The sequence below is a fragment of the Canis aureus genome, chromosome 24 (genome assembly GCF_053574225.1).
Source record: "Canis aureus isolate CA01 chromosome 24, VMU_Caureus_v.1.0, whole genome shotgun sequence".
NCBI lineage: Eukaryota > Metazoa > Chordata > Mammalia > Carnivora > Canidae > Canis > Canis aureus.
The window spans coordinates 29,662,573-29,686,348 of NC_135634.1; the positions used below are offsets into that span (position 1 = coordinate 29,662,573).

The window sequence follows — 23,776 nt, forward strand, 5'->3', positions numbered from 1 at the left end:
GAACAGAAAACAGAGGGGGGCAACATAAATATATTTTAATAGGCTAGTAGAAGAAAATTATGGAATGACCAAACAGTTTGTTTTAAAAGTTGAGGGTATCTTGCCCAGTTCCAAAAATACAACAAAGTATCCATTCAATTTGTTTAACTGTTTTCCTATTCCATTTTATCCAGTTAAAATAACATATACAATCTCTTTATGCCTCACAGCAGGTAGTATTAAGTAATTATAAACAAAGAGATAAGCGTTTTGCAAAAGATGAGGTCTGTATTCATACGGCTTGCTGGACCATAAACAGGAATCTGAAGGCTAGTCTTAGGCAATTTAGGCTCATATGCTTTTCACAAGTGGAAATAAATGATATTCAATACTTTAAACAATGGATAGTGAGAGCTATAATTTGTAAAATAAGCAAGAAATCAAAAGTACAGGAAGTAGAGATTGAACTCTATTCCTAGATTTAAAGAATCAATAACAGTGACACGGCCCATGTATTATATTCTATATCCATGACAGTTGTCTTCCACTTATACATTGTTTCATATAATTTTATATTTGAGTAGCATTTTATACTTTCAAAGTATCCTCACATTTCTCATTTAATGTTCACACCCCATAAGTAGAACTGGTTTTATTCAGTTTTAGATACCAAGACAGAAAGGTTAAGAGAGAAGTTACAAGTCAGTTGTAAGCCAGGGACAAAATGTAAGGGTCCAGAGCTTCTGGTCCAATGTTTGTCAAAGTGATGTTTGTGGACTATTTATACAACTATGTACACTATTTACCTAGTTAAGACTATGTTTCAGGAACTACAGGCAATAGGTATACATGGAGGCAACAGCAATATAACAGGGAACAAAAACATAAAAACATACATAATTTCAGCTCTCATGGAGCTTCCGGTTTAGTGAAAGTCATTATTGAAAGTCATTTGTTTACAAACAAATGGCAAAGCTTCACTTGTGATGAGTGCTGTGCTAGAATGTTCTGAGGTATACAATGTGGGACAGTTGACCTAGGAAAAAGGATTCACTAGGAATTGGTAATAGGCTAGGATTCTTTTAGGACAGAAAGGGTTCTCTTAGGAATTAATGATAAAGCTCAGATCTGAAGGATAGGTACCACACAAACAAAGAGAGAAAAGAAACATTGATTCTAGACTAAGGCAACATCAGGCGCAAAAGACCTACGTTGAGGGTGGGGAGGTATGTAAAACACAAGAGACCATGTAAAACAGAAGTACAGTGTGTTTGAAGTAGAAGGCCTGACCTCCTAAATTCCAAGGAGACCAAGATTCCCCATGTCATCTTAGACACATTTAAGGTTGGAGTGACTCTGCCTAATTTAGTTTACAATATCAGATGTTTTACTCAAGAACAGTGGGTAGATCGAAAAGAATAAAAATATAAGGCAACTGCTACATCCATTAAAAGGTTGCCAAATCATCTGAATTCTAAGGGGTGAAATCACTTTTAATTTAGGGCACAAAGAGAGAATTTATGGAGGTGGTAACATGTGCCCTAGGTTTTTAGAGGTGGACTGAATTTCCTTAGAGGATTGGGAGGCTAGTACAGATAAAGAAATGAAGAGACTGAAAAGATGCCCCTTGCTGCTTCATAGGAGTGTGAATGTTTTATTTTTAATGAGCCTTTTCTAAGTGGCACTTTAGACATATCATCCCCATAATATCTTAAAGTTGCAGAGGTCTTGTGCAGCGTACAAAGCTTTGTTTAATTTTATACCCACAACAGATTCTACTAGGTTCAAGGACAAACATTAATTTTCCCAAATTTGCAGATAAAGAAAGCCAGCTAAATGAGGTTGAACTTGTGCAAGGTCATATTTCAACACCACTTTTTCCTTTTAACATTATAGATTCCTAATCATCAAGATGTGAAACAGATTTCAATGTCTGTTATCTGAAATACAGAAAACTGACTTGGCCTGGGATACTAAGACACAGAAGAATGCTACCATGTTATGATAATTGGAGGCAAACGCCAATTATTTTTTTTTAATTAAATGAAGGTAATGATGGATATGTGGTCTTCTTAGACAGTGAGAGAGAAAGAGAAAATAAAGAGAGACCGGGATTCAAATGCAGCATCCCTTATAAGCCCTAACAACGGAGATATAAAAAAGCAACTGTGGGTAAGAGGGTATGTGTGTGTGTGGGGGGGGGGGGGGGGTAGGGCAAAACAAAACAAAGCACAATAACAAGGGACAAAAATGAACAGATAAGGGAAATCTTAAGCAGCATTTCTAATGTTTTAAAATGATTTTTCAGTTTCTTTCCAGAAGTTGCCTTCACGAAAACTCTTGATGATCATACTTTGAAAATCAATGCTATTCTTAGCCATCAAACACACTTATTCTTCTTTTCCTTTTCTAACATATGAGGATTCTAAATGATGCAAATATAAAGTCCTACTTTTACTAATAAATATTAAGCCTCTATTTTGTGTGTAAAATATTAATGGAAGATACAAAAACAAAGTCTCCAATCTCAAAGGTTTATTTTGGCAACATCAGGAGGTCTAATCACTAGACTGTAGTCAAGAAAATCTGCTGGACTTTATTCTTACAAACAGAAAGAACTTTCTTTTTCTATAGATTAGAAAATTTCAAAGCTGTGAGTAAGAAGATCCATATCCCAGAGAGACTGATTCAAGGAACAGGGGTGCCTTTTGCTTATGAATCTATCTGGGCTGTAACAATTACTTTATAAAATGACAACATTGTACATATAAAATAATTTTCCTTAGTACAGGTAGAATAAAGTTGGAAAGAGCAGAAGTGGAGTAACAGTTAACTGCTAATAAGAAAAAGGCAATTTCAGTGAGTACAGATAATAAACCATAGTAACTTATTTCCACAATCCAAAGGTCTTATAAGGATCTCTCTAAAGAAATACTAATACCCACTTTAAATCCTCCAGAACCAGTTTATAAATCTTTTTCCACCTCACCTTTACCATCCTCATTACCAATCTTACATCCTTCATCTTATCCATCTTTCTCACCCTGTCCCAGTAAAGCTGGGTGACTGAAAGACAGTTAACCAACAACTGAAAAAAGGAAGACACAAAGAATACCACATTTTTTCCCTTTTGTTCTCTTCAGTTCTAACGTCCTATATCCTATCTACCTAATATAAAATATATATTGACTTTAAAAGTAGAATGATGATGTTTTCTAGTTTTCTTGCCCTCAAATCCCTTAATTTGGTTTTCTTGAAAGTGGCCTTGGTTGTTGTTGTTGTTTTTTTTTTAACCCTGGCATTCAGTGTCCTTGATAAACAAAGGTTCTGAACCTCTGTAATACAGAAAGTTTACATATATAATGGATGATTCATGGGTGAGTCTCCACAATCTAACTTTTAGATATTAAAAAACTAATTTTTTCTGCGTCAAAGACAAGTGGATTTGTGAAGCAACAGAGTTCATCTCATCTGACATGAAACCTATTCTCTTTTTAGCTCAAAGTACCTCGTATGTTCTCGGGAACCACTTAACTATCTTTCATTTCTTACAGTGGATTATTACATGTATAGATGAATCTCACTACACTAAAAAAGTACATTAATGACCAATTGCTTCTATTATTATTACATTTTAAATATATAACACATAGTACACATTTATATTTATTCATATAATAATAAATGACATGATTATTATTATCTCTACCTCTTTAGAGAATGTTTTTTCAATTGCTCATAAAAGTAATGCTGATAAAAAGTAAATGCTGGCTTGGTATAAAACTCTAAGCATTCACAAAAGTAGTGTGAACCAGTTGTCCCTTAAGAGAAAATGAAAAAAAAAAAAAAAAAAACTACAACCACTTTTGATTTCCATGGTCAACAAGGATCACTGGAGTGAGTTAATGGATGTTTATACAGCTATTAAAGTATTTAAAATTTTAGGGGCACCCAGATGGCTTAGTCAGTGGAACATACGACTCTTGTTCTCAAGGTTGTAGGTTCAAGCCCCACATTGGGTGTAAAGATTACTTAAAAATAAAAAAAATATTTTAAAAAAGTACTTAAAAATGTTAGACTCTCCTTAAGAGATAATTATGGTTTGGTTATGTGAAAAAGAGAGGTACTTTCATACTATTTTTCAAGGTTCATTAGTGTCTGATAACAAATACTGATGACAATGATACACTAAGAATAGCAACTGCATTCTAATACTTTTACATCTATTTTTTATTTGACCACCATTATAATCCTATAAAATAGGCATTACTATTACAATTTACAAAAAGAAAAAATGAACCAAAGCTCAAAGACTGTAAAAAACCACTAAGTTTCATAAACTATATCTTTGATAAGTACCAGAATTAGGATTATATATGAGAAGTTCTTGAGTCTAAGCCTCAGCACTCTTTCTTCTACACTATACTGGAGTGATAGATTGCATAATAAGGCTAATAATTACACCTATCTCAGGATGCATGTTTGTAATGTGACCTTGTAGCTTCTTACATGTCTTTCAAAGAAATTAAGTTTTTCATTTTCATGAAATGAAATTTATCAATATTCATTCTCTTATTCATTCTTTTTGGGTCTTCTCTAAGAAACATTGCCTTTTCAAAGTCACAGTCTTTTCTATAAGTTTTATTTTTTATTTTTATTTTTTTTAAAGATTTTATCTATTCATTCATGAGAGGCACAGAGAGAGAGGCAGAGACAGGCAGAGGGAGAAACAGGCTCCATGCAGGGAGCCCAATGTGGGATTTAATCCTGAGTCTTCAGGATCAGGACCTGGGCCGAAGGCAGTGCTAAACCACTGAGCCACCCAGGCTGCCCTCTATAAGTTTTATAATAAGTTTTAGTGGTTAGGTTTACAATTATAATTCATTCAAGTTAATTTCTAGATGCACTATGACAGAAGAATCAAAGTACTCCTGGTCCCTAAGTCCCCTCCAGCACCATATGCTCAGTGAATTGCCTTAGCACCTTTGTCAAAACTCAAATGACCATAAATGTGTACATTTTTCTAGACTCTGTTCAACTCATCTGTCCTTATGCTAACTCTATTATAACTACAACTCTATTATGATAAATCTTAAAATCAAGATGTTAATCCTTCCAATTTTTTTTAATGTGCCATTAGAAGTCTTCTGAATTTCCATATAAATTATAGACAGCTTATTGAGTTCTACCAAAAAGCCTCCTAGGGTTTTGACTGACATTGTGTTGAAACTATAGATCAATTTTGGGAGGAATGAAATTTATAAATTATTGAGTTTTCTGATCCATGAACATGGTACACATCTCCACTTATTTAGGTCTTCTTCTTTATATCAGCAGTATTTTGAGACTTTCAGCACCAGGTCTTGTACACGTTATTTATTCTTTATTTTATTTTTTATTATTTATTCTTAAGTATTTCATTTTTTGATGTTATTATAAATGACACTGTTATTGAACTTCTGCTTTCCAGTTGTTCATTGCCAGTACCACATAAGGGTTTACAAAACTAAAAATGATTTCCATATATTGACCATATATCCTGCAATTTTGCTAGACTGATTTAATAGTTCTAAAGACTTTTAAAAAATAGAATTCTTAGGATTTTCTATAAACACAAGCAGGTTGTCTATGAATAAGATAGTTTTGTTTTTGTTTTTTTCAGTTTATAGGTCTTTTATTTATTTTCTTTACCTTACTACAATAGTCAGGAACTCCAGTACACTGATGAATAGAAGTGGTAAGGGCAGAAATTCCTGCTGTGTTCCCAATCATAAAAGAAAAGCATGTGATCTTTCACCATTAAGTATGATGTTAGTTTTAGGTTTTTGGTAGATACCCTTTAGCAGTTTAAGGAAGTTCCTTTTTATTCCTAGTTTGCTGAATTTTGTTTTTTTGCTTTTAAATAATAAATGGTGTTTTTTCTGCATCTTCTGCATCTTTCTGCAACTTCTGCAAGAAATGGTTATAGTTTTTCTACTTCAGGCCGTTAATATGGTGAATCACATTGATTTTAGAATGTTAAATCAACCTTACATATTTTGACATTACATTAGTCATACTATATTAACTTTTTATTATATTGCTAGATTCCATTAGTCATAATATATTAACTTTTTATTATATTGCTGGATTTCATTTATTTTATTTATCCCTTCCTAATATTTTAATAAGAATTTCTGCATATGTTCCTGAAGGATACTGGTTTAGAGATTTTTTTCTGTCAAGTCTTTGTCTTGGTATCATGTGATACAGCCATCATAAAATGAGTTGAGAAGAGTTCCTTTTCTGTTCCATTTTCTGAAATTTTATGTGGAATTGGCATTATTTCTTCTTTACATGTTTGAGAGAATTCACTGTGAAGCCTTGGAATATTCTATGTGGGAAAGTTTTTAACCACAAATCTAATTTATGTAATAGATATAAGGGTTTTCAGGTTAATCTATTTCTTTAATGAGCTTTGATAGCTTGTGCCCATCAACAAATTTGACCATTTATCTAAGTTGTCAAAATTGCTGGCATACATTGGTTCATAATATTCTACTATTCTTTTAATGTTTTTAGGATCTATAGTGATATCCTTTTTGTTGTTATTCCAGATATTGGTTGTTTGTGTCTTTTCTTTTTTTCTTGATCTGTCTAGAGGTTTGTCACTTTTATGGATCTTTGCAAAGAACCAGCTATTGGTTTCATAGATTTCCTTGCTTACTTTTTATTTCATTGATTATTATTCTTGACTATTTCTTTCCCTTGGCTTACTCTGGGAGACAAATTTGTTCATCTTTATCTGATTTCTGAAGCTAGAAACTTACATTGCTGATTTGGTACTCTACTTAGTTCACAAGAGTCCAACTCAAAAGTTTCTGCACCACAGGAACTGAATTTTGAGAGGCTTAATCACATCTGCACCTGATGCCGATGGACTTGGAAAGCATGACTATGGTCAGATAAGACTTTTTGGAACTTGGGAGAGAGAATAAGCGTATTTTGTATGTGGGCGAATTATAAAATACAGTGGCCAGAAAGTAGACTGTGGTAGATTATTTTCATAGATATTCATAATAATTACTCCTTTGCTGTGTGACTTTGCACCTCTTTTCATTGAGAGAGAGGACTAGAATCTGACTGCACCTTAGACTTGCTTTTACTAACAGGATGTGATGGAAGAGAGGTTATACAACTTCTAAGACCAAACAGCTGTGATAAATTCTGTTTTTCACTTTCTTGGAGAGTTGTCCTAAAACTACCATGTAAAGGTGGTCTAGTTTACTGGAAGTTGAGAGACCACACAGAAGAAAACCAAGGCATGTCAGCTGACAGTCAGACATGTAGGTAATGCCATCTTGGACCTTCAGCCTAGCCAAACCCCCATCTAAATAGAGCTCCAGGAGTAAGCCTGAGCTAAGCCAAAGAGAAGCAGTCCTGACAGTTCTCAAAATCATGAGAAATAATAAATCTGTGTTGTTTAATCACTAAGTTTTGAAGTGGCTGGTTAATCTGTAGCTAACTGAAACTACTGAGTACTTGATAGAAAAACAGATGAAAAGAAATTTTTCTTTAAGGAGTTGATTAGGGAAAAAAAACCTAAGGGAGATTTAAATCAACTGAGATACTGTCAAACATACTCACTAAAAACCACAAAAGTAAAAAAATAAAAATAAAGAAGGAGTATGAGGTGGAAGAACTTAAATAGGGCTTCCCATAATTTATACACTTGCTTTACCTTGTCTATCAATGCATGCTATCTCTGCTCTCTTTAGAAAACAGGCCTTATAACCCATTCTCAATAGGAGCCTAGTGATCTTTTAAAAATAAAATTCAAATCATGTTATGCTCCTAGTTAAAGCTCTGCAGTGGCCTACCAGTGTACAGAGAATAAAATTTAAATTCTTTTACCATGCTATACACTGTCTTACAAAATTTGGCCTCTGCCCTTCACTCTCCACACTCTAGGCACAGTTGCGTAGAGTTCCTTTTCCCTGCTCTGCCATTCCAATTGAGAAAAAAAGCTTACGTGTTTTGTTAAGCCATAGATAGGCCATGTGTAGGTACACCCACCTACAAAATATCAACCAGAGATCTGCAAGAGGGAAAAAGAGAGACCCATTGACTAGGCAGCTAACAGTATTTACACAAAGATCCAATCACAGGGACACCTGGGTAGCGGGTAGCTCAGCGGTTTAGTGCCTGCCTATGGCCCACGGCATGATCCTGGAGTTCCAGGATCAAGTCCCACATTGGGCTCCCCGCATGAAACCTGCTTCTGCCTCTGCCTGTGTCTCTGCCTCTCTCTGTGTCTCTCATGAATAAATAAATAAAATCTTAAAAAAAAAAAAGGTCCAATCACAAATACTGGTATTTCAAAAAGTCTTTCTTGAGTACTCAAGTCTTCTGTGACATTACATGTATGACTTACATAATTAGCTAGCATTTTAAATTATTCTTCTGATATAAGATTATCTTTATTAAAATTTATACTGAAAGAATATATCAAAGTAGGTTTATTTAATATGTGTGAAGACACCAGTTGAACAATATTAAAATAAGACTACACAGGAGCACCTGGGTGGCTCAGTGGTTGAGGGTCTGCCTTTGCCTCAGGTTGTGATCCTGGGGTCCTGGGATAGAGTCCTGCATCAGGCTCCCCAAAGGGAGACTGCTTCTCCCTCTGCTTATGTCTCTGCCTCTCTCTGTGTCTCTCATGAAAAAATAAAAATAAAATCTTTAAAAAAATACTATATATATACATATAAGAGAGTTTCAAATTTGGTATGTAGCTACATAGGTGTGGGCAAATATAATAATAAGCTACAAGGATACTCAGAATAATGAAATATTGGAAATTCACATGTCCAACAACAGATGATTATTATATATATTCTAACATAGTTATAGAACTCAATAATATATACTCATAAGGAAAAATTTTCTAAATCAATCTTATGACACAGAAAACACTCATGTACAATATTAAGTGAAAAGGAGACCAAATTGAATGTAGCACATTTCTTTCTAGATCATTTGCACTAAGCTATATCAAGTAACAGAGTCACTCAAACATTTCAAAAAATATTTTAAAGTACTAACTTGTCTTGATGTAGAAGAGGCACCTGCAAATCAAGGTCAGATAAAGATGGACACACTGTTACTGTTTGTCGATTAATAAACATCACAATATAGAAGAGTCAGAGGGCTTTGTAACTTTCTAGTTTGGTTCTTGACTGCTACTTCCTACATTTCAGGGCTGTCTTTCAACTCTAACTAGCACTATGAATCCCAAGTATTTTGGGATTATTGAACAAGAAAAAATGAGTAATAAATAAAAGATAAAAACCAGATTAACTATGGGTCAAAGTGCTAAATTTTCAAAGTAAAAAAGTTAATTCTGTTACATTTACAAACTGTTGCTGTAATGTTTAATGGCTTTTAGGAAATGAATCTATACATTATTCTTAAACCCATCTGTGCGTGGGTATACATTCTGCAAATTTGAAGTCTTTGCAAAAATATGTAAACTCATTCTATCACATGAAAACAACATTGCTGATATGTTTATTTTTAAAAATAACTCACTAAATTCTGAATGTCTAATAATACCCAATTTTTTGGTTTTTTTCTTTGATCATTTCTTAAATTCCACATATGAGTGAAATCATTTGGTATTTATCTTAAACTGATTTATTTTATTTAGTATTATGCCTTTAAGTCCATCCATGTTGTTACAAATGGCAAGATTTCATTCCTTTTTACGACTGAGTAAAATTCCTGTGTGTGTGTATGTACCTGTGTATGTATGTGTATATGTATACCACCTCTTTTTTGGGTTGCCTCTATATCCTAGCTATTGTAAATAATACTGCAATAAACAAAAGCATTTGTATCTTTTTGAATTAGTGTTTTCATTTCATTTTCTTTGGGTAGATAACCAGTACCAGAATTACTGGATCACATGATAATTCTATTTTTAATTTTTTGAGGAAGCTTCATAACATTTTCCATAGTAGGTGCACCAGTTTGCATTCCTACCAACAGTGAACCAGTTTTTCTCTTTTTCTCCCCATCCTCACCAACACTTGTTTCATGTGTTTTTTAGTTTAGCCATTCTGCTGGGTGTAAAATGATATCTTGTTGTGGTTTTAATTTGCATTTCCCTGATGATTAGTGATGTTGAGCATCTTTCATGTGTTGCTAGCCATCTGTATGTCTTCTTTAGAAAAATGTGTATTCAAAAAAAAAAAAAAAAAGAAAAATGTGTATTCAGAGGCACCTGGTTGGTTCAGCTGGTTAAGCATCTGCCTTAGGCTCAGGTCATGATCCCAGTATCCTGGGATCAAGCCCTACATCAGGCTCCCTGCTCAGTCTCCCTCTGCCACGCCCCCTGCTTATGCTCTCTCTCTCTCTCTCCCTCTCTCAAATAAATAAAATATTGTTTTTAAAAATCTCTATTCAAATCCTCTGCCCAATTTTTAATTGAATTGTTTCTCTTTTTTTGGTGTTAAGTTGAATAAATTCTTTTATATTTTGGATATTAACCCCTTACTGTATATACCATTTGCATATATCTTCTCCCACTCAATAGGCTGCCTTTTTCTTTTGTTGATGGTTTCCTTCACTGTGCAAAAGCTTTTTATTTTGGTGTAGCATCAATAATTTAAAAAACTGGGATCCCTAGGTGGCGCAGCGGTTTAGCGCCTGCCTTTGGCCCAGGGCGCGATCCTGGAGACCCGGGATCGAATCCCACGTCGGGCTCAAGGTGCATGGAGCCTGCTTCTCCCTCTGCTTGTGTCTCTGCCTCTTTCTCTTTCTCTGTGTGTCTATTAAAAAAAAAAAAAAAAAGTCATATGCCACTTTAAAAAAAAATAAATTTAAAAACAAAAAGTTTCCTGGTACATTATTTATTTAAAAACCAGAGTCTAAACTACCAGTCACTGGGTCTCAAAAGCAAAACAAACATTTCAACTTTTTTAGATCATCTTATTTAAAAAAAAAATTTATTTTTTTATTCATGAGAAACAGAGAGAGAGAGGCAGAGACACAGGCAGAGGGAGAAGCAGGCTCCACGCAGGGACCATCCCTCAAATGTGCCATTTTTAAAAATTTGTTTTTCTATTTATTTATTCGGGGGGGGGGGGGGGGCAGAGACACAGGCACAGGGAATAGCAGGCTCCATGCAGGGAGCCTGACGTGGGACTCAATCCCGGCTCTCCAGAATCACGCCCTGGGCTGAGGGTGGTGCTAAACCGCTGCGCCACTCGGGCTGCCCAAACGTGCCATTTTTAATAGCAGAGTTGTTCAGTTTCTGCCTCTACATTGTTGTCACACTCAGTATATCTTCATGAGGATGGATCATCTCTTATTACAGAGTCCATCTGCCTTTCTTTGCAAAATACAGTTTAAAGATGTTCATGGTGTTTCAGTGGGCACAGGTGGAAATACTTTTAGAGCAAACAAAATCACTTAGGCTCCATGATCTAGGAAATGGAGTGGGTCCTCTTCTTTCCCAGTAGTATTGGAGAGCTCCCACAGAATTAACCCTAATTCCTGATGGTGGATTTCTTTGTAGAAAGTGCCCTTTGATTATACCACCTACCTCTTAAGAAAGAAAGTTTTTTGTTTTTTTTTTTTAATCACATGAATTTCCTGGAGATCCTGTGATTTGATCTCTCCCTAGGAGCTCTCGTCTAAGATGATTTAAAAAGGGGGATCCCTGAGTGGCTCAGCAGTTTAGCGTCTGCCTTTGGCCCAGGGCGTGGTCCTGGAGTCATGGAACTGAGTCCCACATCGGGCTCCCTTCATGGAGCCTGCTTCTCCCTCAGCCTATGTCTCTGCCTCTCTCTCTCATGAATAAATGGATAAAATCTTTTTTTAAAAAAATGGCACATTTGAAAAGTTTTACTCAGTAACTTTTATAATGTACACACTATGTACCATGTATGAAGACATTTCTAGGTGTGGGGAAATTTCATGCTGCAACCTGAAATAATTTTGGGGACCATTTAAGGGCTGTCTGAAATGTGACACCTTGGACTTATGAGCTCTGTGTTAAGTTCACAGGCAGCACAGCAGCTGTATTTCTTTTCTATATCTTATTATAGTACTAATCACATAGTGGAATTGAATAGTACTTAATGGCCAAATAAATGCACGCATAAAACTTCACATAATTACATAGCTTTTGGTAGACATGTTAGCAGCTAGATGAAGAATGAAATCCAGGTTCACAGGCATTCAATAAATGAAATTTAGTACTCTGGACACAAAAATGTGATCATCACTTATATGCAAGTATTTAAAATTACTTAAGTAAAAAAAGTAAAAAGAGAGATTATGAGTATCTATGCCAAACACAATTACCCAGAATTCCACTCTTAGTAAAACTCAATATTAAAGTTATCATTTCAAGCTTTTCATGTGACCTCATCTACAATGATTTACAATAACTTGTATTTAACTGGAATGATCAAAGGGGCACCTGGGTGGTTCAGCTAAGTGTCTGCCTTTGGCTCAGGTCATGATCTCAGGGTCTTGGGATCAAGTTCCACACTGGGCTCCCTGCTTGGCAGAGAGTCAGCTTCTCCCTCTGCTCCTCCTCTTGCTTGTGTGTGCTCTTTCTCTCTAATAAATAAATAAAATCTTAAAAAAGAAAAAACAAAAACCTGGAATGACTAGGGATGGGTCCTTTCTAAATACTCTTGTTACATGAGAATTAATTTAATTTTTTTCAAGATTTTATTCTAGAGAAAGAGTATACAAGTATGCACAGTTGGGGAAAGGGGCAAAGGGAGAGACTCAAGCAGACTCCCCAATGAGCCTGGAGCCCAATGCAGGGCCTGTGACCAATAAAGTCATGACCTAAGCCAAAACCAAGAGCTAGACTCTTAATCTACTGAGCCACCCAGGTGCTTCATGTAAGTATTAATTTTAAAGCAACAATATTCCATAATAGTTGATTACTGACAATTCCACTAAAGTATGTCAATACACAGTGGACCTTTGAACAACACGGAGTTAGAGGCACCCCATCACATAGTTGAAAAACTGCATATAACTCTTTTTTTTTAAGATTTTATTTATTTATTATTCATGAGAGACACAGGGAGACAGACAGAGACATAGGCAAAGGGAAGAGAAGCAGGCTCCATGCAGGAAGCCCAATATGGGACTCGATCCTGGGACGCTGAGAGCTGAAGGCCGACGCCCAACCACTAAGCCACCCAGGCGTCCCATGCATATAACTTTTGACTCCCCAAAAGCTTATTAGTAATAGTCTTTTGTTGACTGAAGTCTTAGCAATAACATAAACAGTAGAGTTTTTTAAAGATTTTATTTACTTATTTGAGAGAGAGAGAGCACACAAGCGGGGGGAGGAGCAGAGGGAGAGGGAGAAGCAGACTCCTCTTGAGCAGGGAGCTCAATGTGGGGCTCAATCCCAGGACCCTAAGCCACCCAGGCACCTCCATAAACAGTAGATTAACACACATTTTGAATGTCATATGTATTATATACTGTATTTTTATTATAAAGTAAGCTTGAGAAAAGAAAATGTTAAGAAAATCATAAAATACATTTCCAGTATATAAGTGGGCCCACACAATTCTAACCCATGTTGTTCAAGAGTCTACTGTACTATTTCATTCAGTAAGAATACAGGCATACCCTGGAGATATTACAGGTCTGGGTCCAGACTGCTGTAATAAAGCAAATATCACAATAAAGCAAGTCAAATGAATTTTCTGGTTTCCCAGTGTATATAAAAGTTATGTTTAGACTATCTACTAAGTGTGCGATAGCCTATCTGAGAAAAAAATGTATGTACCTCAATTTAAAAATACTCTATGGCTACGGCACCTGGGCGGCTCAGTAGGTTAGGCATCTGCCTTTGGCTCAGGTCATGATCCCAGAGTCCAGGTATCCAGCCCTGCATTAGGCTCTCTGCTCAGTGGGGAGTCTGCTTCTCCTTCTCCCACTGTCCTTCCCCCTCCTTCTTGTGTTCTCTCTCTCTCTCAATAAAATTTAAAAATACTCAATGGCTAAAAAAAATGCTAACCATTATCCGAACTTTCCGCAAGTCATCATCTTTTTGCTGGTGCTTGCCTCAAAGTTGATGGCTGCTGACAGATCAAGATGGTAGCTGCTGAAGGCTGGGATGGTTGTGGCAATTTCTTAAAATAAAACAACAATAAAGTCTGCCACAGTTATTAACTCTTCCTTTCACAATTGCTCTGTAGCATACGGTATTGTTTGATAGCACAGAACTTCTTTCAAAATTGGAGTCAATCCTCTCAAACCTTGCCACTGCTTTAACATCTAAATTTCTATAATATTCTAACTCATCAGTTGTCATTTCCACAGTCTTCACCAGTAGTCTCTTTCTTTTCTTTTTAAAGATTTTATTCATTTATTCATGAAAGAATAAAAACAGAGAGAGGCAGAGATAGGCAGAGGGGAGGCCAATGTGGGACTCGATCCCAGGACCCTAGGATCACGACCTGAGCCAAAGGTAGTTGCTCAACCACTAAGCCACCAAGGCATCCTCACCAAGAGCAATTTCTATCTCAAGAAACTTTCTTTGCTTATCTGTAAGAAGCAATTTCATTGATACTTTATCACAAGATTGCAGCAGTTCAATCCCATCTTCAGGTTCCAGTCTAATTCTAGTTCTTCTGCTATTTCTACCATATCTGTAGTCACTTTCTCCACTGAAGTCTTGAACCCCTCAAAGTCACCCATGAGGGTTGGAATTCACTTCTTCCAAAGTCCTATTAATGCTGGTATTTTGACCACTTCCCATGAATCACAAATATTCTTTTTTTTAGAGAGAGCGAGCACAGAGCAGAGGGTAGGGGTGGGTAGGGACAAAGGGAGAGAATCTTTAACACCTCCATACCCAGTGAGGAACCCAACACAGGGCTTGATCTCACAAATCTGAGATCATGACCTGAGATAAAATTAAGTCAGAGGCTTAACCAACTGAACCACCCTGGCACCCCAGATTATAAATATTCTTAAAGGTATCTAGAATGATGAAACCTTTCCAAAACATTAATTTACTTTACCCAGATCCATCAGAAGAATCCCTATCTATGGTAGCTATATTAGAGCCTTATGAAATGTAATTCTTAAATAATAAAACTTGAACATTGAAATTACTCCTTACCTATGGGCTGCAGAATGCATGTGGTGTTAACAGGCATGAAAACAGCATTCATCTCAGAGCTCTTGACGCGATGCATTATCAACGATCAGTAATATTTTGAAAGGAATCTTTTCTTCCAAACAGTAGGTCTCAACAGTGTACTGAGAATATTCAGTAAGCCATGTGCTATAATCCAGGTTTTTATTCCATTTGTAGAACTCAGGTAGATTTAACATAATCATTAAGGGCCCTAGGATTTTCAGAACAGTAAATGAGCATTGGCTTCAATTTAAAGTCACCAGATGCATTAGCCTCTAATAAGAGAGTAAGCTTTCCTTTGAAGCCAAGCACTGACTTCTCCTCTCTAGCTATGAAAGTTCTACATAGCATCTTCTTCCAATAGAAGGCTGTTCCATCTACACTGAAAATCTGCTGCTTAGCATAGTCATCTTTATTATCTTACTTAGATCTTCTGTTTTTAAAGCAAGATTTTCTGCTTTACCTTGCACTTTCTGGTTAAGCAGATGCCTTCTTTCTTTAAATATCACGAACCACCGCTAGCTTTAAACTTTTCTTCTGCAACTTCCTCACTTCTCCCAGGCTTCATAGAATTGAAAAGAGTCAAAGCCTTGCTCTGGTGTAGGGTTTGGCTTAAGAGAATGAATGTAGTAGCTGGTTTTATCTTCTGTGCAGACCACTAAAACTTTCTTCCTATCAGCAAAAAGGCTATTTAACATTCTTATCATGTCTATGTTCATTGGAGTAGCACTTTTAATTTCTTTCAAGAACTTTTCTTTTGCATTCATAAGTCGGCTGTTTGGCACAAGAGACCTAGCTTTCAGCCTATCTCAGCTTTCACCATGCCTTCCTTTTACTAAGCTTAATCATTTCTAGCTTTGTATTTAAAGTGAAAGATGTGTGACTCTTCCTTTCACTTGAATACTTAAAGGCCACCGTAAGGGTTATTAATTGGCCAAATTTCAATATTGCTGCGTTTCAGGGAACATAGAAGCCCAAGAAGGAAGAGAGATATGGAAATGGCCAGTTGGTGAAAGTAGTCAGAAAACACATAACATTTATTGATTAAGTTCTCTTAGATAGAAGCAGTTCATAATGCCTCAGAACAATTATAATAGTAACATCAAAGATAACTGATCAGAGATTACCCTAACAAATATAAAGTTTGAGATACTGCAAGAATTACCAGGATGTGACATGAGGACACAAAGTGAGCAAATTCTCTTGGAAAAATGGTTCTGATATTCTTGCTACACACATGGTTGCCACAAGCACTCAATTGATTAAAAAAAAAAAAAAAAACATAATTATCTACAAAGCACAATAAAACAAAGTATGCCTGTATTATAATCTAGATGCTTTGAATATTTAGGTATTTGCTAATGTGTGTTTTTTCTGAAATAGGCAAAATCTGTACGACTCCTGAATATCCCCTGAAAATCTTTGTCTCTGTTTTTTTCCACTTTCCCAACAATTCCTAGTTTACCTGAATTTTCCTCTCAGTTTGCTGCATACTCACTCAACAAAATTTTTTTGTTACCTCAGCACTTACCATTTTAGTTCTCCCTCTCTGTTGCATCCTTCCTTCTTTTCCTGCCACTGATTTTCCTCTTTTTTGCATTTTACAGGAATTTTTTTTTTGCACACCAATAATAAAGAACTATTGTAAATTCCAGATCTTTTCAGTTGGAACATCTAACATACAACTAAAAACTTTTGCTCTTAGGGTGCCTGGGTGGTGGAGTCAGACTCTTGGTTTCAGCTCAGGTCTTGATCTCAATGTCAAGAGACTGAGTCACGTGTCAGGCACCATACTCAGTGCAGAGTCTGCTTGAGATTTTCTCTCCCTATCCCTCTGACCCCTCTCCACAGGACATGCTCTCTCCCTCTAAAATAAATATATCTAAAAACAACAACAACAAAACAAAACAAAACAACTTCCACTCTTCTCCATGTCGTCTATTATGATCCTACCATTCAAAACAATACTGTTTACTGGGAGCTTTTAATTAACTTGCGACCCAGTTGGTGATTAACTATACTTTTTGGGGATGCTTGAGTGGCTCGCCAGCTAAGAATCTGACTCTTGATTTCAGCTCAGGTCATAATCTCCAGTTTGTAAGATCAAGCTTTGCATTGGGCTCTGCGCTGGGCATGGAGCTGCTTAAGATTCTCTCTCTCCCTGCCCTCCCTCTGCCTCTCTCTCTCTCTCTCTCTTTCCCTCTCTAAAAAAAAACAAAACAAAACAAAAAACAAACAAAAAAAAACCAACTATATTTTTTGTATTAGAGTTTCCCAACTGAACTCAAAACAATTTCCTGAAGCAATTCGTGAAAGTCTCCAATTAATATGATCAACAAAATTTGTGTGTTATTTTTTACTAGGGAAAAGAGAAATTCATATTTTAGACACATGTCAGGCCAAAGATTTTCACTTCTAAAAAGTTATTATAACTTTTTTTAAAGGTTTTATTTGTTTATTCATGAGAGACACAGGGATGGAGGCAGAGACACAGGCACAGGGAGAAGCAGGTTCCCTGTGAGAAGCCCAATATGGGACTTGATCCCAGGACCCCAGGATCATGCCCTGAGCTGAAGGCAGACGCTCAACCACTGAGCCACCCAGGCGTCCCAAGTTATTTTAACTTCTGAGAATAAACATTTCTACAGAATTTGGCAAGCATTCCACACATATGATTTTTCCTGAATTTCATTTAAATCTGCTATGCAAAGTGTATAAAAAACACAAATCTGATGGTCATTGTTTTTTTTCCTCTCTTGGTATCCCCTAGGTTATGGCTCTTGTAAGTAATTAAAAGCACTATTATAGAAGAATGTGGTACTAATCTTTATCCTAGCCAAATCTTAATGGAATGGGCAATATGGAGCTACTTAAAGTATAATATATCCAACCAATGCAGCACTTTGCAAATGTAAGAAAGAATGAGGAAGTTCTTCATGCATTGATATGAAAAAATTGCGATTATATAATTGTCAAATAAAATGAAGAAAAACATATAAAATATGCTACCTTTGTTGAAAAACGAAGTGAAAATAAGAGTATGTATTTGCATAAGGCAATTCTGGAAGGATATACAACAATCTAACAACAGTGTGACATAAGACAGAATGTAGAAAGGAACTTGGTGGGTAAGGAGCAAATAGACTTTCCAACTGTCAACATGTAATTTCTTACATTTGTTAATTTTTAATCATATGGGATATACTACATACTGAAAAATAATGTAGTCTTAAATCTTCTCTCCTGAAATAAGATTATAAATAGATATTATTAATTTAATGCAAAAAAAATGCTTCTAGTTAAAATATGCTGAAAATCTATATGCTAACAAAAAACAAACAAAAAGGGAATTGAGGACAAAGGGCAGCCATAGTTCCTAAAAGAATTTCTGGGGACTCTCTCAATAGCATATTATATCATAAGCACATAACATTTGCTTATAATTTATATTCACAATACTCAGGTATTGAGTAACAGGTTCTCTACACTTGTAACATAATTGTCAAGAAAACTCAGATACAATTACAAACAAACAACAATAATTTAAGGCAGAAAGACCTAACACCAAATAAGTGGTATACTGACTACACCGGTCTGACTGAAGTCAGAGGCTGGTAAAGGTAACAGTGAGAGAAAAGGATGAATTTTAATAACTAGAGTAATTAGTACAAGTATCAAATAATTGATATTTGTACAATATCTCACTCACATTATCTCATTTGATCACCAAAACAACCATATGAGAAAGGGTGGATTACAGAATGCCATGGGTATCACATTATATTCAGCAGCAGCTTCTGAAATGGACTACGCCATCCATTAGAGGATAAAGAAGAAACTGGAGGCAAGGAAACTTGTTATGAAAGATCAGGCATAGTTAATAAGGATGCAGGATAAAGTGAAAGCAGTGAGAACAGAAAGGAAGGAAGAAATTTATCAGAGTATGGTGATAACTGTGGGAGAAGGTAAAAAGTCTGCCAGAGCTTAGACTCAGTTACTAGGAGAATGATATGGAAGTCCAGATGGAGAGGAGCTGTTTTTAGTAACAGAGTCTGGTTTCAGAAATATGTTTGAAGTAACAGTGGCACATCCAGTTTCTAGAGCCTCTATTACACATTTCAATGAGTGTGTTCTATGTCCACCATCACCTAGCCAAGTAAGACATGTTTTTCTGCCGTTAGGCTCAGGGCCTAACAACCTCAAAATGACAACTGATATGAGAGGAAGGAATAGAAAGCGATGGCTTATATGGGGTCTCCTTTGGGGATGTTTTGGAACTAGACTGAAGTGATGGCTGTACAAAACTGTGTACACACTAAAAGCCATTGATTTGTACACTTTAACATGGTTAATTTACGTTATGTGAATTTCATTTCAATTGAAAAAAAAAAAAGGCAGCTAAAATAAGAACAAAATGCTTTTCATCATGTTAAAAGTCTATGCCCAGAATGCCCTGTGCTTTCCTGCCAATTCATTCTACCTATGCCTCTCTACCTTCCAAACCGTTCCAGTGTGCCTCTGGCATGTCTTTAGTAATAACCTGGATATTTTATCTCAAAGCTTTTTTCTGATTGTATCCCCTTACTTCAAAATAAAGTTGATTCCCCTCCAAGTACAATACTTACTTGCAGCCCATCCAGTGGTGTGTGTGTATGGGTGTGTGTGTGTGTGTGTGTGTTTTTTTTTTTTTCCCCACAAGATAGTTACCTCAGAGCCTGGAGGGAAAAATGGGTTTCCTTGGTCCCAGCATAACCTCCAAAAATGACTCTTTTATCATCACGCTAAATAACAAAAACCCATTTCTTTGATACACAGATCCTCTCACCTTTCAGCTCTATTACTATTTCTCCCCTCATCCCTGCTGTCATTTCCTAACTTTTTGGTCATTCTCTCCTCATTGGGTAAGTCTTTGGAATCCAGTTTACAGCCTCCTTTCCCTAAGCCTTATCATCATCCTAGATACTTTCAATTCCAAGAGAACTGCTTTCCCAACAGTACACCTTTGGGTCATCTCCAGTGATACTCTCCTTCATGCCACTTTAACCATCCATTGCCAAGGTAAAATTTTGGACCCTGATCATCACTCAAAATGCTATTCCAACAAAATTAATAGCTCAGATATCCTATTATTATCTACTTTCTCCATGCATGACTGCACCTGAGCAACCAAGCAGTTACCAGGGAGGATCTCCAAAGGGTGAGTTGATTCCGTTATTAACTCATCACTACTGATCTCAAAGGAGACCTCCATGCAAGGGAACAATCCTACATTTCTCTGCTTAATGTATTCTTCCACATGCCATCACAGCTATTGCAAATCTCCATTTTTTGATCCTCTGATTGACAGTCATCTCTCTTGTGAATGATGACCTTTCTCCAACTCTAGAGAAAATAACCAGTAGGCAAGAACTGACATCTTTCCAGCATGAAACACAAAAAACATGCCTACAATTGTATCCATCCTATTCTTTCTTCCTAAAACTCTTAACAATAGTAAAATATCCTTTTTCTTATCTCAAGCTAGCCCTACACTCTCTGTCTCATTCCCTTCACTCATTCTTTTAACATTCAATAAATATTTAGTGAAGGCCTACTAAAATGCCAGGCACTGATCTCCATATGGGAGACACAATGAAGACAAAAATTCTTGCCCTCCTGGAGCCTACCTATTGGGACTTGGGGGAAGATATAAATGATAAACAATAAACATAGGCATTGTGTGACATATGTTGTATCATATGACATGACAAATGACATGTTAGAAAATAAGTTCTGTAGGAGAGGAAAAAAGCACAGAAAAACCAAGAGTGTATGGGGTAAGGGACAGCATTGTTTCACTGTAAAATGGGTAGTCAGAGGGGACCTCACAAATTTATCTCTCCATAAATCTCTCCATATCTCTCTGTACTCTGAGCTCCAGACATAAATATCTAGTTCATGAAACTCAAACAAGTCCATAGGGAATGCAGGAATGTTTCCCACTCCCCAATCTCCATATCCTAAACAATCCAAAACCACTGTCTTATTTCAGTAAATGGTAACAACCTCCAAGAAGACTGTAAAAGCCAGACCTTGAAGTTATACTTGATATCTTAACACTCTTTCATTTGCCCATTCAAAGTCTTGCCAATTTAATTTACCAAATACTTCTGGACTCTGTCACTTACCTCCATCAACTGCCAAGATCATGACTACTACTATCCAAGTGCAAGCTACCATCACTTTGATTAGTCCTGCTTCCTCATTTCCCCTCCCACAATCATTCTTTACAGAGCAACCAGAGTAACATTTTTCAAAACATTAAAACACATATTCTTGCTTAAAAGACTTACTCTTAGGATAAAGACCAAAATTTTTAAGACATATAAAAAGCATTGGATAATCTGACCCCATGCTATTCTCCTTGCTTTATTTTGTATCAGATCTTTCAGATCTTTCACCTCTATAATCATACTGGTTGATCCTGATTCTTGTCAAACTCCCAAGTTACCACAGAGTTTCTGTTTCAAATGATTTTCTTTCCTCCCACAGATCAGTTAACTTCCACTCATCCTTCAGATCTCAGGACAAGAAAGTCTTTACTGACTTCCTAGACTAGGTCCAACTAGCATGCATAGTACCATGTAAGTCTTCTTTATGGTAGTTGTTTATGGTAGTAGTAGTTCTTTATAGTTGTTTCAGTGGCAATTTCATATTTTTATATGGATTATCTGATTAAAGACTGTTCTCATAAAAAAAAAAAAGACTGTTCTCATAAAAATTGCTACTGAAATAATTAAAACAAATTACTGAACTCATAGTATTAAAGCCTTATCTTAGAAAGTCTAGTCTAGTAAATTAAGAATTAAATTGAATGCTTCTTATACTAGATCTGGAATAAGTAAGGAGGTTGCTAGAAGCACTGTATTTTTTTAAAATTTTTAAATTTAATTTCAATTTAAGCAACATATACTGTATTATTATCTTCAGAGCTAGAATTCAGTGATTCATCATTTGCATACAACACCCAATGCTCATTACTGCTCATTACTTCAAGTGCCCTCCTTGATGTCCATCACCCAATTACCCCATTTCCCACCCATCACCCCTCCAGCAACTCTCAGTTTGTTTCCTATAATTCTCTTACGATTTGCCTCCCTGTCTGTTTTTGTCTTTTTTCCTTCCCTTCCCCTATGTTCATCTTTTTTTTTTTTTTTTTTTTTTTTGCTTAAATTCCACATACGAGTGAAATTACATGGTATTTGTCTTTCTCTGACAAACTTATTTCACTTAGCTTAATATCTTCTGGTTCCATGCACATCATTGCAAATGGTAAGATTTTTGTTCTTTTTGATGGCTGAGTAATATTCCATTATATTACTTTGTGTGTGTGTGTGTGTTTCTATGCATGTGTGTGTTCTTTATCCACTCATCTGTGGATGGACATCTTAGCTCTTTCCATATTTTGGCTATTGTGAACACTGCTGCTATAAACATTGAGGCCCATGTGCCCCTTCTAATCACTATGTTTGTATCCTTTAGGATAAATACCTAGTAGTCCAACTGCTGGGTCATAGGGTAGCTCTATTTTTAACTTTTTGAGGAACCTCCAAACTGTTTTCCAGAGTGGCTGCATTAGTTTGCATTCCCACCAACAGTGTTAGAGTACAATGTTAGAGGGTTCCCCTTTCTCTATATCCTCATCCATATCTGCTATTTCCTGAGTTGTTAATTTTAGCCATTCTGACTGGTGTGAGGTAATAGTATCTCACTGTGGTTTTAATTTGTATTTCTCCAATGGAAGTACTGTCATTTTATGACAGAGGCATTTTCTCAAAATCAAAGGTAAAAACTCAAAACATTATAAATTTAATATATTTAATCCATCAATCTTTTTTAAAAATAATTAATATAAAAGAAAGAGAAAGCAGGAGCATACACGCGTGCATGTGTAAGGATGCAAGGTGCAAATGCAGGGGAGAGGTAAAAGAAGAGGTAGAGAATCTCTCAAGCAGACTCCTCACTGGGTGTGAAGCCTAACATGGGGCTCTATCCCACAACCCTGAGATCAGGACCTAAGCCAAAATCAAGAATTGGATGCTTAACCAACTGAGCCACCCAGGCACCCCTAATCTATCAACCTTTTAAAGGAATGTATACATACATAGGGGGTATGGTTGGGTATGTGTGTATAATCATCAATAAAGTCACAAAATTCTTTTATATTTAAATACAAATGCTTCAAGGGTTTTACCAAATTTTTTAGAAGGCCAGCAACAAATTCAGATTCATTTTACTATAATCAAATAAATATCAAAGAATTAAAGCTGGTAAATGTTTGTGCTTCATTTGAGTAAATATTTTTGCCATCTGCACACTAAACTTTAATTGAATCCAACCCTTCACCTACTGTAAGTATTTAAAGGTAGTAGATTCAAGGTCATCAAACACAATAGTTGAAGAGAACAGCCGTTAGTCACAAGTAGCTTATTTTTAGAATTATATTTGTTTTAAAAACATGGACAAATTAACTTTATAAGGATTAAATAAAATTTTTTTTTGAAATAAAAGATGCCTTTCATAAAAAGACCAAAAAAAAAAAAAAAAAAAAAAAGAAGCAACATCATGAGAAAGAAATAGTACAGA

General features: G+C 35.9%; 1 protein-coding gene and 1 long non-coding RNA gene across 18 annotated transcripts in view; one reads left to right on the forward strand and one right to left on the reverse strand.

Moving 5' to 3' along the window:
* The window catches only part of LOC144295968 (uncharacterized), a 39,482-nt gene extending 37,400 nt beyond the window's left edge, over window positions 1-2,082 (forward strand). The window contains exon 3 of the long non-coding RNA XR_013363118.1: window positions 1,876-2,082. This is a non-coding gene — a long non-coding RNA (uncharacterized LOC144295968). The remainder of the gene's footprint in view (window positions 1-1,875) is intronic.
* Window positions 1-23,776, reverse strand: part of HMBOX1 (homeobox containing 1) — a 191,070-nt gene that overhangs the window by 135,726 nt on the left and 31,568 nt on the right. The window lies entirely within an intron of this gene.